Raw genomic sequence first — 16,124 nt, forward strand, 5'->3', positions numbered from 1 at the left:
TTTTATTTTTTGTCACAAATTAGTGGAATATGAGACTTTGTAAGAAAAAATAAAAAAATATCAATTTCCGCTAACTTGTGCCCAAAAAAATTCTGAATGGAGCCTTACAGGGGGTGATCAATGACAGGGGGGTGATCAGGGAGTCTATATGGGGTGATCACCACCCTGTCATTGATCACCCCCCTGTCATTGATCACCCCCCTGTAAGGCTCCATTCAGAGGTCCGTATGTGTTTTGCGGATCCACGGATCCATGGATCAGATCCGCAAAACACAGACGGACGTCTGAATGGAGCCTTACAGGGGGGTGATCACCCCCCTGTCATTGATCACCCCCCTGTAAGGCTCCATTCAGATGTCCGTATGTGTTTTGCGGATATGGACCTCTGAATGGAGCCAGCCTTACAAGGGGGTGATCAATGACAGGGGGTGATCAGGGAGTCTATATGGGGTGATCACCCCCCTGTAAGGCTCCATTCAGACGTCCGTATGTGTTTTGCAGATCCGATCCATGGATCCGTAGATCCGCAAAACACATACGGACCTCTGAATGGAGCCAGCCTTACAGGGGGGTGATCAATGACAGGGGGGTGATGAGGGAGTCTATATGGGGTGATCACCACCCTGTCATTGATCACCCCCCTGTCATTGATCACCCCCCTGTAAGGCTCCATTCAGAGGTCTGTATGTGTTTTGCGGATCCGCGGATCCATGGATCGGATCCGCAAAACACATATGGCCGTCTGAATGGAGCCTTACAGGGGGGTGATCAATGACAGGGGGGTGATCAGGGAGTCTAATATGGGGTGATCAGGGGTTAATAAGGGGTTAATAAGTGACAGGGGGGGTGTAGTGTAGTGGTGTTTGGTGCTACTTATTACAGAGCTGCCTGTGTCCTCTGGTGGTCGATCCAAGCAAAAGGGACCACCAGAGGACCAGGTAGCAGGTATATTAGACGCTGTTATCAAAACCGCGTCTAATATACCTTTTAGGGGTTAAAAAAATCGCATCTACAGCCTGCCAGCGAACGATCGCCGCTGGCAGGCTGTAGATCAGCTAGTTTACCTCCGATTCCTGTGAACGCGCGCGCCTGCGTCCACCCAGAATAACAGGGCCGCCGCAAAGACGCAATCCTGCGTACGGCGGTCCTGTAGTTTTAAAGGGGTTCTGCAGTTTTTTTAAACTGATGATCTATCCTCTGGATAGATCATCAGCATCTGATCAGCGGGGGTCCGACACCCGAGACCCCTGCCGATCAGCTGTTTGAGAAGACAGCGGCGCTGGCAGTAGTGCCGCGGCCTTCTCGCTGTTTACCACAGGCCAAGTGACGTCGCGACTAGTATCAACTGGCCTGGGCGCAGCTAAGCTCTGTTCACTTGAATGGAGCTTAGCCCCGCCCAGGCCAGTTGATACTAGTCGCGACGTCACTGGGCCTGCCGTAAACAGCCATTGTTGTCAGAGGGAGTAGCTGCTGCTGTTCATTCAGCCATGCATGATTTATGTGTGGATTTCCAAGACATCCCTTCTTGGCATGGTATTTCTGTGTGCCCTCTAACGAAACCACACCTCTTGCTTTTCTCAGATAACAGAGTCTCCTTTTGCATGTTTTTCAATACTAATTCCAGTGGTCCTCCTTGTTTTTTTCTCATGCCATTATTTTTGATAAATTCAATTTAGAGGTGAGCGAACCACTCATGATTCATTTCAGGTCTGTTTTGCCAATTTTTTTTAAATGTTTGGGTCGGGACCAGTGGCGTAGCTAGAAATGACTGGGCCCCACAGCATATTTTTGAATGGGGGCCCCCTCCCCCAGTAATCTTTTCACAACCCCTTCCTTTCATGCCGCCCCCATTCCTGTAGCTAGTAAAGATCGCTCTCTCAGACCAGGCCCGGCAGCTGTTCCATCAGTTTCCTACACTGTCTATACTGTCACTGTATATCATTCCATTGTGTAATACTGTTGAGGGGGCCCTAACAAAATCTTTTAGTCCTCCTCCTCCTGGATGGGCCCCTTTGGGGTCAGGGCCCCAAAGCAGCCGCTTCCCCTGCTTCCCCTATAGTTACGCCCCTGGTCGGGACTCAATTGTTTCAGGCCAAACCGAAGTTGCTCCAGTTGCCCTGAAAGTTTGTATATAACCCCCTCTAGCCTCCTAGGACTCTGAATTTCTAGGAAAACTTGATATCTCTTTCTGTTTATTTTTTATGAAGTTTTTTCCTCCCCCTTTCTCCCACCTCCCCAATCTCTGGAAAGCAATGACAGCAATACAAAATGATGTCTGATTGACACTGACAATACATATCTGAAAATGCACATTTGATGGCATTAACTAGAGATGACGAAGTTTTCAAAAATTCGATTTGCGGCTTTGCTGAATTTCTCCAAGAAATTTTCTAAATTACAAATTAATTAATCACATAAAAAATTACAATTAAATTCATCACACAAATTATTAATCCATCACATTAATTCAGGTGTATGCCGGCCTTCAGTTAAACTGCAGGGAGAGTGTACATCACTGTGCATTGCAGTAACATGTATAGCTAGTCCTTTCTGGTAGAGAAACAGTTACTATGACAAGCGGGTCTCATATATGGAAGTGCGCATCATCGTGCAGGCCATCAAATGTCCTAGCTAATCCCAGGCTAAACCAAAGCAAAAGCATACAGCAGCCATCAGTAAAGCAAAAAATATATTTAAAAAATGCTGCATGCCCCTGCAGGAGCTGTGTCCCAATGACTCTTTAGTGGAACAAAAATAAGGACAATAAGGAGGGTTACTCACTTTAGAAAAAAGACAACTAAGGGGAGATCTAATAACTATGTATAAATACTTCAGGGGTCAGCACAGAGATCTCTCCCATCATCTATTTATCCCCAGGACTGTGACTGTGATGAGGGGACACTCTCTGCATCTAGAGGAAAGAAGGTTTATACACAAACATAGAAGAGGAATTTTTATGTTAAGAGCAGTGGAACTCTCTGCCTGAGGAGGTGGTGATGGTGAATTCAATAAAAGAGTTCAAGAGGGGCCTGGATGTATTTCTAGAGTGTAATAATATTACAGGTTATAGCTGCTAGATTTCTGGAGAAGGGCCGTGTGTAAGGAAAATTGGATTCTACCACACAGTTTTTTTTGCCTTCCTCTGAATCAACTTCTGGTCAGCTTCTGCACCGTTAGATGAATGCACCTATACTGTTAACTCTTTGCAATTGCCTCGGTGATCGATTGCTGGTGAAAAAAGGGACGAGGAGTAGGAGAAGCACCAGGAGCAATAGACGAAGGGAAGGAACGACAGGTTCCTTCTACTGAGGTTGAAGAGCCCTAACTGCTGGAGAAGGGGTGCGGTCTGCTGGAAGATGCAGCAGTTGCTGCATCAGGCTGTACCACTACATTAGTGCCTCGGTTTTCCCAGGCCACTTTATGGCGACGCTCCATGTGTTGACTCAGAGCAGTGGTGCCAACATTTGCATCCTGACTCTGCTTTACCTTCTGCCCACATATCCTGCATTCCGCCATGCTAATGTCTTTCAGAAAATTGATTCCTACACTGCCAAGTATTGTATTTTACCACCAACACTCCGTGCTGTCTGCCGTTGCCTTTATAAACCTGTGAACCACTAGTAGTTTCCTGACAGGTAGACTCCTGAATAGCAAACGGTCTACCCTGGGCGCGGTTGGCTTTAGATTTCCCACTGCTTCCACCCTGCTGGCTCATCGGCCCGCTGCCACCCTGCTGCTGTCTCACAGGCCTGCTGATGATAATGCCCCCTCTCCACCCGGCTCCCACATGCGATTGGCTACATCATCATCCACTACTGTCTGGTCGTCACTTATGTCAACCTCACCAGTCTCATGGCCACATACCTGAACACTTGCAACAGGTGCTCCCAGCCGACTGTCATCATCACTAGTTGCACGCCTAAAGGAGGACGCCACGGACCTCTCCACCAAGTCTGTCCTGGTCTGTAGCTGCTGACTCTCCTCACTAAGCTTGTCTTCGCTAAAAAGAGCAGAGCCGGCAGTATAAAAAAATTTCCCGAGCAGAAGAAGCAGCAAAAGAAAGACGCATTTACCAGACAGGTGACGGCACAGCCGATCAGGAAGGAGGGGTAGTGCGAGAGACCCTATGTCCTGCTGCTTTTGGGGATGGGAACACATCCATGGAGGAAGCGGATAAGTGCCTGGTGTGGGAGCCAGGTCGACACAATCATGGAGGGGTCAAAAGGACCTGGCCTTATTGTCGGGGTGCTGCCTTGCTGCTGTCGGAAAACATTGACCCAGTGGGCCATGAAAGACATGTAATGTCCCTGCCCATAAGAGCTGCCCCAGGTTTCCACTGTGGTGTGAACCTTGCCTCACAGTGAGAATTACAGGGAGCAGCCCACGTTGTCCGCCATGTAAGAGTACAAGGCAGGGATGGCTTTTTGAGAGAATAATGCCAACTAGGAATCTTCCAGTGAGGCTCAGCGCACACCATTAGCTCCCTAAAGGCAAAAGACCAGTAATAGCAGCAACTGCACCACCAGTAACTTTGCCAGGTAACATAGTAACATAGTAACATAGTACATAAGGCCGAAAAAAGACATTTGTCCATCTAGTTCGGCCTGTCATCCTGCAAGTTGATCCAGAGGAAGGCAAAAAAAAACTGTGAGGTAGAAGCCAATTTTCCTCACTTTAGGGGAATAAAAAATTCCTTCCCGACTCCAATCAGGCAATCAGAATAACTCCCTGGATCAACGACCCCTCTCTAGTAGCTATATCCTGTAATATTATTACGCTCCAGAAACACATCCAGGCCCCTCTTGAATTCCTTTATTGTACTCACCATCACCACCTCCTCAGGCAGAGAGTTCCATAGTCTCACTCCTCTTACCGTAAAGAATCCTTTTCTATGTTTGTGTACAAACCTTCTTTCCTCCAAACGCAGATGATGTCCCCTCGTCACAGTCACAGTCCTGGGGATAAATAGATGATGGGATAGATCTCTGTACTGCCCCCTGATATATTTATACATAGTAATTAGATCTCCCCTCAGTCGTCTTTTTTCTAACGTGAATAACCCTAATTTTGATAATCTTTCAGGGTACTGTAGTTGCCCCATTCCAGTTATTACTTTAGTTGCCCTCCTCTGGACCCTCTCCAGCTCTGCTATGTCTGCCTTGTTCACTGGAGCCCAGAACTGTACACAGTACTCCATGTGTGGTCTGACTAATGATTTGTAAAGTAGTAGGAATATGTTCTCATCACGGGCATCTATGCCCCTTTTGATGTAACCCATTATCTTATTGGCCTTGGCAGCAGCTGCCTGACACTGTTTTTTGCAGCTTAGTTTGCTGTTTATTAAAATTCCTAGATCCTTTTCCATGTCAGTGTTACCGAGTGTTTTACCATTTAGTATGTACGGGTGACTTGCATTATTCCTTCCCATGTGCATAACTTTACATTTGTCAGTGTTAAACCTCATCTGCCACTTATCTGCCCAAGCCTCCAATCTATCCAGATCCAGGTGGGAATTAAGCTTGAGCACCTATGGATTGCTGGTCGCGTACAGTTGTTTTCTGGCCATGTATAACACCCCAGAGTTACTACACACCTCTACCCCGCTACTGTCTTCTAAGAGCCTTTACCTTGTTATCTAATATGATTTTGCTCATGTTTTCACAACTGTGCATTTAGAACTATGTTAAATGTAAATTTCCTTTAGTTTAGTGTATCTAGGCTGTAATGGTTCATTCCAGCTTAACTCCCCCTCTGTGGAGGTGTGGACTGTTCCCATATCCTGCACCTTGGGTGGAGAAGTAAGTTAGGTTCAGTGTAGCCCACCCTCTGCTAGGGGTAGGGTGTGTGTAAGGAGATCCCCTGCATAGGGAAGAAAGCCAGAATCTTGTCACGGCTGAGGCATTGATCAAATTCCCAGTCTGAGCCCTGCAGCTCAACTTGATGAAAAGAAAGCAGAAAGTTACAGACAACCTCCAGTTCCAGGAAGAAAGCATCCCCTGAGAATATATCTGTGAGTCAAGTCCAGAGACCTAGGAGAAGCCATTCCTCCTCAGCTAGTCAGTCCCCACAAAGCAGAAGATAGAGAGAAGCGCAGAAGATAAATTCCTGCCACAGTTACAGAGCTACTAAGCAGCTCCTGCAAGCTCCAGATTTATAGTGCAGAAGATTTATTCCTGACAACCATTGCCAAAACCTGCTGTGACCAAAGACCAAAGCTGTATTCAGTTTGGATTCAAGTTATCATCAGTAAAGAAAAGTTTGAACTTCATCTAAAAAACCTTTAGATGAAGTTCAAACTTTTCTGTTGCAAATTTCCTCTATTACTCCTACTCCTACTATCACTACACTCAATTTATTGCAAGTGAGCCAGGAGTCCAGCCATACCCAGGTAGGAGACACTATTGACACAAATATCACCACCTATAGAGACATTATATGCCATTACACCACTCTGGCATTCCTAACCTGGCACGTGCGTTATAACACCTTGGGAGGGCCCTGTGATAGTACCCTGCGCATGCTGCAATTGGCGTCATGAACAAACTATAGACTATTAACCACCCATATCCTGACCTACTGCATAAGTTGCGTCAGCGTTCCCCGTTCCTGTTCACTGCACATGCATTCCATTATCGATGGCTGACAATGGGGCGGAGGAAGAGGAGTCTGAGCGGGAGAAGCTGAAAGGGATGATGATGTGAAAGACATCGTAGTGTCCATGGATGCGCCTGGCTGGCACAAGGGGGCCCGGGAGAAGGCGGGAACTATAGTCAATGGGGACGAAGCGGCAGTCCGGCGGCACAGCGAAATAGCGGCAGGACGGATCCGACAGGGTGAACAGCCTGTCGGATCCGTCCTGCCGCTAGTGTGAAAGTAGCCTTAGACTGAAATAAAGGGAAACGGATATAGGCCTAAATTTATCACTCCCAGATACTTTTGTGTACTACCTTGTCTATTGGTGTAGTAATCACATATATATGCTGGTTTGAATATAATCAACAATCCCAATAAAAAAAAAAAAATGTGTGAACACAGAAATATAAAAAAAAAAACATTTAGGCATAAATCACTCACAGATACTTTTGTGTGCTGGCCTGTGTATTGGTGTACTGATCACCTATATGCTGGTTTAATTAAATTGAATAAGTCCCAGAAAACTTAAAATTTCAACCGTGCAGAGAAATAAATTAATGTAAAGGGCCAGGCCTGACACTCGAATTCACATTAACACTCACAGGTAGATTACTGGACAACCCTGTGTTTCGCTGTAATAATCGCATAAGCTGGTTTAATTAAATTGAACAATCCCCCCCAAAAAAATATTAAAATAATTACATTCCAACCATGTTATAAAATAAACGGAAATGAAAAATTGATGCCTAACACTCAAATTCAGGTTGATACTCACAGGTAAATTGCTGCCCTAGGCTGTGTATTGTTGTAGTAATCACATATACTGTATATGCTAGTTTAATTAAATTACACAATCCCCCAAAAAATAAAAAATTCCAACAATGCAGAAATGGAATTCACGGAAACGGACGCTTGAGGCCTGGCGCTCACAGGTAGATTGCTGCACTACCGTGTGTTTTGCTGTAGTAATTATATATATATCTATATATATATATATATATATATATATATATACATACAAAGGAAAAATGGCGGCACTGGCTATAAATAAATAAAAAATAGGGTGCACGATCCTAGGGTATAGACTTCTCACCCCACAAATAGAATCCAGAAGAAGGACGGCACTCCAGGAGGGTGAAAAAAATTATGATGCCTTTATTCAACCATCCGGTGCAATGTTTCGGCTCTAAATGAACCTTTTTCAAGCAGCAACCTCGTGGAAAGTGAATATATGGAAACGGACTATTGAGGCCTGACCCTTAATATCGCTTTAACACTCACAAATAAATATTTAACCTATTGTGTAGTGGTGTACTGATAACTTTTATGCTGGTTTCATTAAATTCAATGTCCCCTGCCCCTAAAAAAAAAAAAAGAATTTGAACTGAACTGTGGGTATGTGTGTAGACAATAAGCGGATTTCGTTCTCAACCACTGATGTATACATTTTTTCAAACTAAAAATAAAAATCCTATTAAATACGTGTCACGGACCCACCTGTGAGAGAGGTGAGAAGATCGGATAGACTTGCTGCTCGTGAGGCTATCTGACAGGTCTCTCTGTTTTACTCTATGTATGTTGTTGTTTGGCAGGATCTCACCTCTCCTTAGGTGCTGCTCGTTATCAGTGATGAGGCTCTATTTAGGTCCGCCTTACACAGCTAACCATGCGGTTGATACTTTCTGCTTGGACTTGCTAGAGCTTGGTTGTATTGGATTTCCTGCTTCTCCATACTCCTCTAAGCTAAGTACTTGTTGCCTTCACTGTTTGTTATTCTCTGTTGTATGTTGTTTTTAGGCCTAAGGGAGACGCGGGTTCCTTCATCTGGGGAGGAACCAGCAGTCTTGTCTGCCTTAGTTTTAAAGGCCTAAATAGTTGTCCATACGTTGTGTGTATTTGGTGTTTTCCCCTCCCCATTACCGTGACAATATGTGAGATGACCTGACAGAGAGCTATCACTAGTATTCTATATGCTATGCTAGACTGATGGTAGAACACGTGTTGTACAGTTTTCACTTATTCCACCTCACCCCCCCCCCAAAAAATAAATAAATAAGAATTTCTGTGAAAATGGGGGTAAAAAATGAAATGATTTCCTTGTAGGTAGCTACTTTTGAGGTTTGCAGCAGCTAAAGTTCTGCTAGGAGGCACAGCAGCCACAGCTCCTCTGTTCTAACTCCTTGGCTGTCAGCTTCCCTGCTTGTTCCTATTCTGCACACACCATTCTTCTTCTTTTTTGTATTTCTAGCCTTTCCCTTCACCCTCCCTGGCAGTAGAATACAAGCTTAATTACAAACCGGATTCCAAAAAAGTTGGGACACTATACAAATCGTGAATAAAAACTGAATGCAATGTTGTGGAGGTGCCAACTTCTAATATTTTATTCAGAATAGAACATAAATCACGGAACAAAAGTTTAAACTGAGAAAATGTACCATTTTAAGGGAAAAATATGTTGAATCAGAATTTCATGGTGTCAACAAATCCCCCAAAAGTTGGGACAAGGCCATTTTTACCACTGTGGCATCTCCCCTTCTTCTTACAACACTCAACAGACGTCTGGGGACCGAGGAGACCAGTTTCTCAAGTTTAGAAATAGGAATGCTCTCCCATTCTTGTCTAATACAGGCCTCTAACTGTTCAATCGTCTTGGGCCTTCTTTGTTGCACCTTCCTCTTTATGATGCGCCAAATGTTCTCTATAGGTGAAAGATCTGGACTGCAGACTGGCCATTTCAGTACCCGGATCCTTCTCCTACGCAGCCATGATGTTGTGATTGATGCAGAATGTGGTCTGGCATTATCTTGTTGAAAAATGCAGGGTCTTCCCTGAAAGAGATGACGTCTGGATGGGAGCATATGTTGTTCTAGAACCTGAATATATTTTTCTGCATTGATGGTGCCTTTCCAGACATGCAAGCTGTCCATGCCACACGCACTCATGCAACCCCATACCATCAGAGATGCAGGCTTCTGAACTGAGCTTTGATAACAACTTGGGTTGTCCTTGTCCTCTTTGGTCCGGATGACATGGCGTCCCAGATTTCCAAAAAGAACTTCGAATCGTGACTCGTCTGACCACAGAACAGTCTTCCATTTTGCCACACTCCATTTTAAATGATCCCTGGCCCAGTCAAAACGCCTGAGCTTGTGGATCTTGCTTAGAAATGGCTTCTTCTTTGCACTGTAGAGTTTCAGCTGGCAACGGCGGATGGCACGGTGGATTGTGTTTACTGACAATGGTTTCTGGAAGTATTCCTGAGCCCATTCTGTGATTTCCTTTACAGTAGCATTACTGTTTGTGGTGCAGTGTCGTTTAAGGGTCCGGAGATCACGGGCATCCAGTATGGTTTTACGGCCTTGACCCTTACGCACAGAGATTGTTCCAGATTTTCTGAATCTTCGGATGATGTTATGCACAGTTGATGATGATAGATGCAAAGTCTTTGCAATTTTTCACTGGGTAACACCTTTCTGATATTGCTCCACTATCTTTCTGCGCAACATTGTGGGAATTGGTCATCCTCTACCCATCTTGGCTTCTGAGAGACACTGCCATTCTGAGAAGCTCTTTTTATACCCAATCATGTTGCCAATTGACGTAATTAGTGTTAATTGGTCTTCCAGCTCTTCGTTATGCTCAAATTTACTTTTTCCAGCCTCTTATTGCTACTTGCTCCAACTTTTTTGGGATTTGTTGACACTGTGAAATTTTGAATCAACGTATTTTTCCTTTAAAATGATACATTTACTCGGATTAAACGTTTGATCTGTCATCTACGTTCTATTATAAATAAAATATTGACATTTGCCATCTCCACATCATTGCATTCAGTTTTTATTCACAATTTGTTTAGTGTCCCAACTTTTTTGGAATCCGGTTTGTACTTTCTGAATGTCCCTGATTGTTTTTTCTCTCTCCCTTACTCCTTAAGGCCTCATGCACACGACCGTATTTTTTTGCGGTCCGCAAAAACGGGTTCCGTTTTTCCGTGATCCGTGACCGTTTTTTCATCCGTGGGTCTTTGGAGGATCCACGGACATGAAAAAAAGTCATTTTGGTGTCCGCCTGGCCGTGCGGAGCCAAGCGGATCCGTCCTGAATTACAATGCAAGTCAATGGGGACGGATCCGTTTGACATTGACACAATATGGTGCAATTTCAAACGGATCCGTCCCCAATTGAATTTCAATGTAAAGTCAGGAGTTAATATACCATAGGATCGGAGTTTTAACTTGAAGCGTCCCCATCACCATGGGAACGCCTCTATTTTAGAATATACCGTCGGATTTGAGTTACATTGTGAAACTCAAATCCGACAGTATATTCTAACACAGAGGCGTTCCCATGGTGATGGTGACGCTTCAGGTTAGAATATACTAAAAGAACTGTGTACATGACTGCCCCCTGCTGCCTGGCAGGTGCTGCCAGGCAGCAGGGGGCAGCCCCCCCCCCTGTAGTTAACACATTGGTGGCCAGTGCGGCCCCCCCTCCCCTGTAGTTAACTCATTGGTGGCCAGTGGGCCCCCCTCCCTCCCCTGTAGTTAACTCGTTCGTGGCCAGTGGCCCCCCCTCCCTCCCCTGTAGTTAACTCGTTGGTGGCCAGTGGCCCCCCCTCCCTCCCCTGTAGTTAACTCATTGGTGGCCAGTGGGCCCCCCTCCCTCCCCTGTAGTTAACTCGTTGGTGGCCAGTGGGCCCCCCCTCCCTCCCCCTCCTAATTAAAATCTCCCCCCCCCCCTATCATTGGTGGCAGCGGAGAGTACTGATCAGAGTCCCAGTTTAATCGCTGGGGCTCCGATCGGTAACCATGGCAACCAGGACGCTACTGCTGTCCCGGTTGCCATGGTTACTTAGCAATTTGTAGCAGCATTATACTTACCTGCGAGCTGCGATGTTTGCGTCCGGCCGGGAGCTCCTCCTACTGGTAAGTGACAGGTCTGTGCGGCGCATTGCTTAATGACCTGTCACTTACCAGTAGGAGGAGCTCCCGGCCGGACGCAGACATCGCAGCTCGCAGGTAAGTATAATGCTGCTACAAATTGCTAAGTACCCATGGCAACCGGGACAGCAGTAGCGTCCTGGTTGCCATGGTTACCGATCGGAGCCCCAGCGATTAAACTGGGACTCCGATCGGTACTCTCCGCTGCCACCAATGATAGGAGGGGGAGATTTTAATTAGGAGGGGGAGGGAGGGAAGAGGGCCCACTGGCCACCAACGAGTTAACTACATTGGAGGGAGGGGGGGGGGCCCACTGGCCACCAACGAGTTAACTACAGGGGAGGGAGGGGGGGCCCACTGGCCACCAACGAGTTAACTACAGGGGAGGGAGGGGGGGCCCACTGGCCACCAACGAGTTAACTACAGGAGAGGGAGCGGGGGGGCCCACTGGCCACCAACGAGTTAACTACAGGGGAGGGAGGGGGGGCCCACTGGCCACCAACGAGTTAACTACAGGGGAGGGAGGGGGGGCCCACTGGCCACCAACGAGTTAACTACAGGGGAGGGAGGGGGGCCCACTGGCCACCAATGAGTTAACTACAGGGGGGGGGCGGCCGCACTGGCCACCAATGTGTTAACTACAGGGGGGGGGCTGCCCCCTAGCACCTGCCAGGCAGCAGGGGGCAGTCATGTACACAGTTCTTTTAGTATACAGGGAGTGACGAATTATTAGGCAAGTTGTATTTTTAAGGATTAATTTTATTATTGAACAACAACCATGTTCTCAATGAACCCAAAAAACTCATTAATATCAAAGCTGAATATTTTTGGAAGTAGTTTTTAGTTTGTTTTTAGTTTTAGCTATTTTAGGGGGATATCTGTGTGTGCAGGTGACTATTACTGTGCATAATTATTAGGCAACTTAACAAAAAACAAATATATACCCATTTCAATTATTTATTTTTACCAGTGAAACCAATATAACATCTCAACATTCACAAATATACATTTCTGACATTCAAAAACAAAACAAAAACAAATCAGTGACCAATATAGCCACCTTTCTTTGCAAGGACACTCAAAAGCCTGCCATCCATGGATTCTGTCAGTGTTTTGATCTGTTCACCATCAACATTGCGTGCATCAGCAACCACAGCCTCCCAGACACTGTTCAGAGAGGTGTACTGTTTTCCCTCCTTGTAAATCTCACATTTGATGATGGACCACAGGTTCTCAATGGGGTTCAGATCAGGTGAACAAGGAGGCCATGTCATTAGATTTTCTTCTTTTATACCCTTTCTTGCCAGCCACGCTGTGGAGTACTTGGACGCGTGTGATGGAGCATTGTCCTGCATGAAAATCATGTTTTTCTTGAAGGATGCAGACTTCTTCCTGTACCACTGCTTGAAGAAGGTGTCTTCCAGAAACTGGCAGTAGGACTGGGAGTTGAGCTTGACTCCATCCTCAACCCGAAAAGGCCCCACAAGCTCATCTTTGATGATACCAGCCCAAACCAGTACTCCACCTCCACCTTGCTGGCGTCTGAGTCGGACTGGAGCTCTCTGCCCTTTACCAATCCAGCCACGGGCCCATCCATCTGGCCCATCAAGACTCACTCTCATTTCATCAGTCCATAAAACCTTAGAAAAATCAGTCTTGAGATATTTCTTGGCCCAGTCTTGACGTTTCAGCTTGTGTGTCTTGTTCAGTGGTGGTCGTCTTTCAGCCTTTCTTACCTTGGCCATGTCTCTGAGTATTGCACACCTTGTGCTTTTGGGCACTCCAGTGATGTTGCAGCTCTGAAATATGGCCAAACTGGTGGCAAGTGGCATCTTGGCAGCTGCACGCTTGACTTTTCTCAGTTCATGGGCAGTTATTTTGCGCCTTGGTTTTTCCACACGCTTCTTGCGACCCTGTTGACTATTTTGAATGAAACGCTTGATTGTTCGATGATCACGCTTCAAAAGCTTTGCAATTTTAAGAGTGCTGCATCCCTCTGCAAGATATCTCACTATTTTTGACTTTTCTGAGCCTGTCAAGTCCTTCTTTTGACCCATTTTGCCAAAGGAAAGGAAGTTGCCTAATAATTATGCACACCTAATATAGGGTGTTGATGTCATTAGACCACACCCCTTCTCATTACAGAGATGCACATCACCTAATATGCTTAATTGGTAGTAGGCTTTCGAGCCTATACAGCTTGGAGTAAGACAACATGCATAAAGAGGATGATGTGGTCAAAATACTCATTTGCCTAATAATTCTGCACTCCCTGTATTCTAACCTGAAGCGTCCCCATCACCATGGGAACGCCTCTGTGTTAGAATATACTGTCAGATCTGAGTTTTCACAAAGTGAAAACTCAGCTCTGAAAAAGCTTTTATGCAGACGGATCTTCGGATCCGTCTGTATTAAAGTAACCTACGGCCACGGATCACGGACACAGATGCCAATCTTGTGTGCATCCGTGTTCTTTCACGGACCCATTGACTTGAATGGGTCCGTGAACCGTTGTCCGTCAAAAAAATAGGACAGGTCATATTTTTTGGACGGACAGGATACACGGATCACGGTCTCGGCTGCAAAACGGTGCATTTTCAGATTTTTCCACGGACCCATTGAAAGTCAATGGGTCCGCGAAAAAAAAACGGAAAACGGCACAACGGCCGACATGTGCTATGTGCCATTTTGGATTCATCCAAAACCAACCTGAAAAGATTCGAGTTTGTCTGCTGTCCGAAAAATAGCCAAGTTCGGAACGAAGCTGAACTGGTTTGCTCATCCTTAATGCAAGTGGTTGTTAAATGCCATATACATTTTACCATAGGCCACATTGTAATTTCTTAATATGTATTATAGTTGGAAAAGTGATAGAAGTTTTTTTTTACACAAGTTGAAACATACTTATTGCAAGCAAATGTAAATAATGACATATAACAGCCATGGTCAACAATTAAAGGCTATGGACAGCTTTTGGAGCATTTTTTTTTTATTGTTAAATTCTAATAATCAGGTTACAAATTTTAAATTTCCAATTGGTCTGTGTTAAAAAAACATTCAACTGTTTGTCTTCTACAGACTTAAAGTGGTTGTCCCACAAATAATATTCTGCAGTTTTCAAACCAGGATCTGAATATTTCTGTAATAGCCTGTCATTAAACATTTAGTATAGCCAGTGGTTTAATTCAATAAAATGTATCTGTTTTGCATCATTTGCTGTTTTTTCTTTCTTATTTCTCTGTTCATCTCACTGAGGTGGACACTCATGCTCAGTTCCATCAGTTCCACCATGTGATAGGGAGACAGCTGCAGCAGAAAAGATAAACCCTCCTGAGCGGGACATGCCCCCTAAACTGCCAACTTGATATAAATCTACCATAGCAACTGGAACAATGAATGTGGAGAATTCTAAGTCCATGTGAGGTGAAGGGCTGGGTTTAGCTTTGTTAGAAACAGATTGTCATGTACTGTATAATGTCTGATTTTCTGACTCTGTAGCACTCATCTGTACTTTCCTAAGAGCCCATAAACTCTCATTTAAGCCACATTCAATTCAGTGTTAATGATGTGTCAGGTAATTAGAGATAAGATATGCAAATCTTGCCCTTACAGAAATTCTCTGATAGATCTGTGTTGTGAGGTATCACCCTTTGAAAAAGAAGCATCTTAATGGTGCCACCTTTTGAAAATGGCTTCCTATGAATCAAAGTCCAACTTTTTTAACAAGCCTGGAGGCATAACAAGGAAAATATCTACCCTTAGGCCCCTTTCACACGGGCGAGTTTTCCACGCGGGTGCAATGCGTGAGGTGAACGCATTGCACCCGCACTGAATCCGGACCCATACATTTCTATGGGGCTGTGCACACGAGTGGTGATTTTCACGCATCACTTGTGCGTTGCGGGAAAATCGCTGCAAGCTCTATTTTGTGTGTTTTTCACGCAACGCAGGCCCTATAGAAGTGAATGGGGCTGCGTGAAAATCGCAAGCATCCGCAAGCAAGTGCGGATGCGGTGCAAATTTATCGCACGGTTGCTAGGAGACGATCGGGATGGGGACCCGATCATTATTATTTTCCCTTATAACATGGTTATAAGGGAAAAATATAGCATTCTTAATACAGAAGGCATAGTACAATAGGGCTGGAGGGGTTAAAAAATAATTAAAATAATTTAACTCACCTTAATCCACTTGTTCGTGCAGCCCGGCTTCTCTTCTGCCTTCATCTGTGAGGAAAAGGACCTGTGGTGACGTCACTGCGCTCATCACATGGTCCATCACATGATCTGTGAAGAAGTTTGGGTTTGGGTACCAAACATGCCGATTTTTCTCACGATCGTGCAAAACGCATTAAAATGTTTTGCACTCGCGTGGAAAAATCACACGTTTTCCTGCGACGCATCCGCATCTTATCCGGGCCAAAAACATGACTCCCGTGTGAAAGAGGCCTTAGACATCTGTGCTTTACTATGTTCAGTACAGAGTAGGATTCTGGCTGGCCTAGTGCAATGCCTTGGATGCAACTTAGGCTACTTTTACATCAGTGTTTTTC

The sequence above is a fragment of the Bufo bufo genome, chromosome 6 (genome assembly GCF_905171765.1).
Source record: "Bufo bufo chromosome 6, aBufBuf1.1, whole genome shotgun sequence".
NCBI lineage: Eukaryota > Metazoa > Chordata > Amphibia > Anura > Bufonidae > Bufo > Bufo bufo.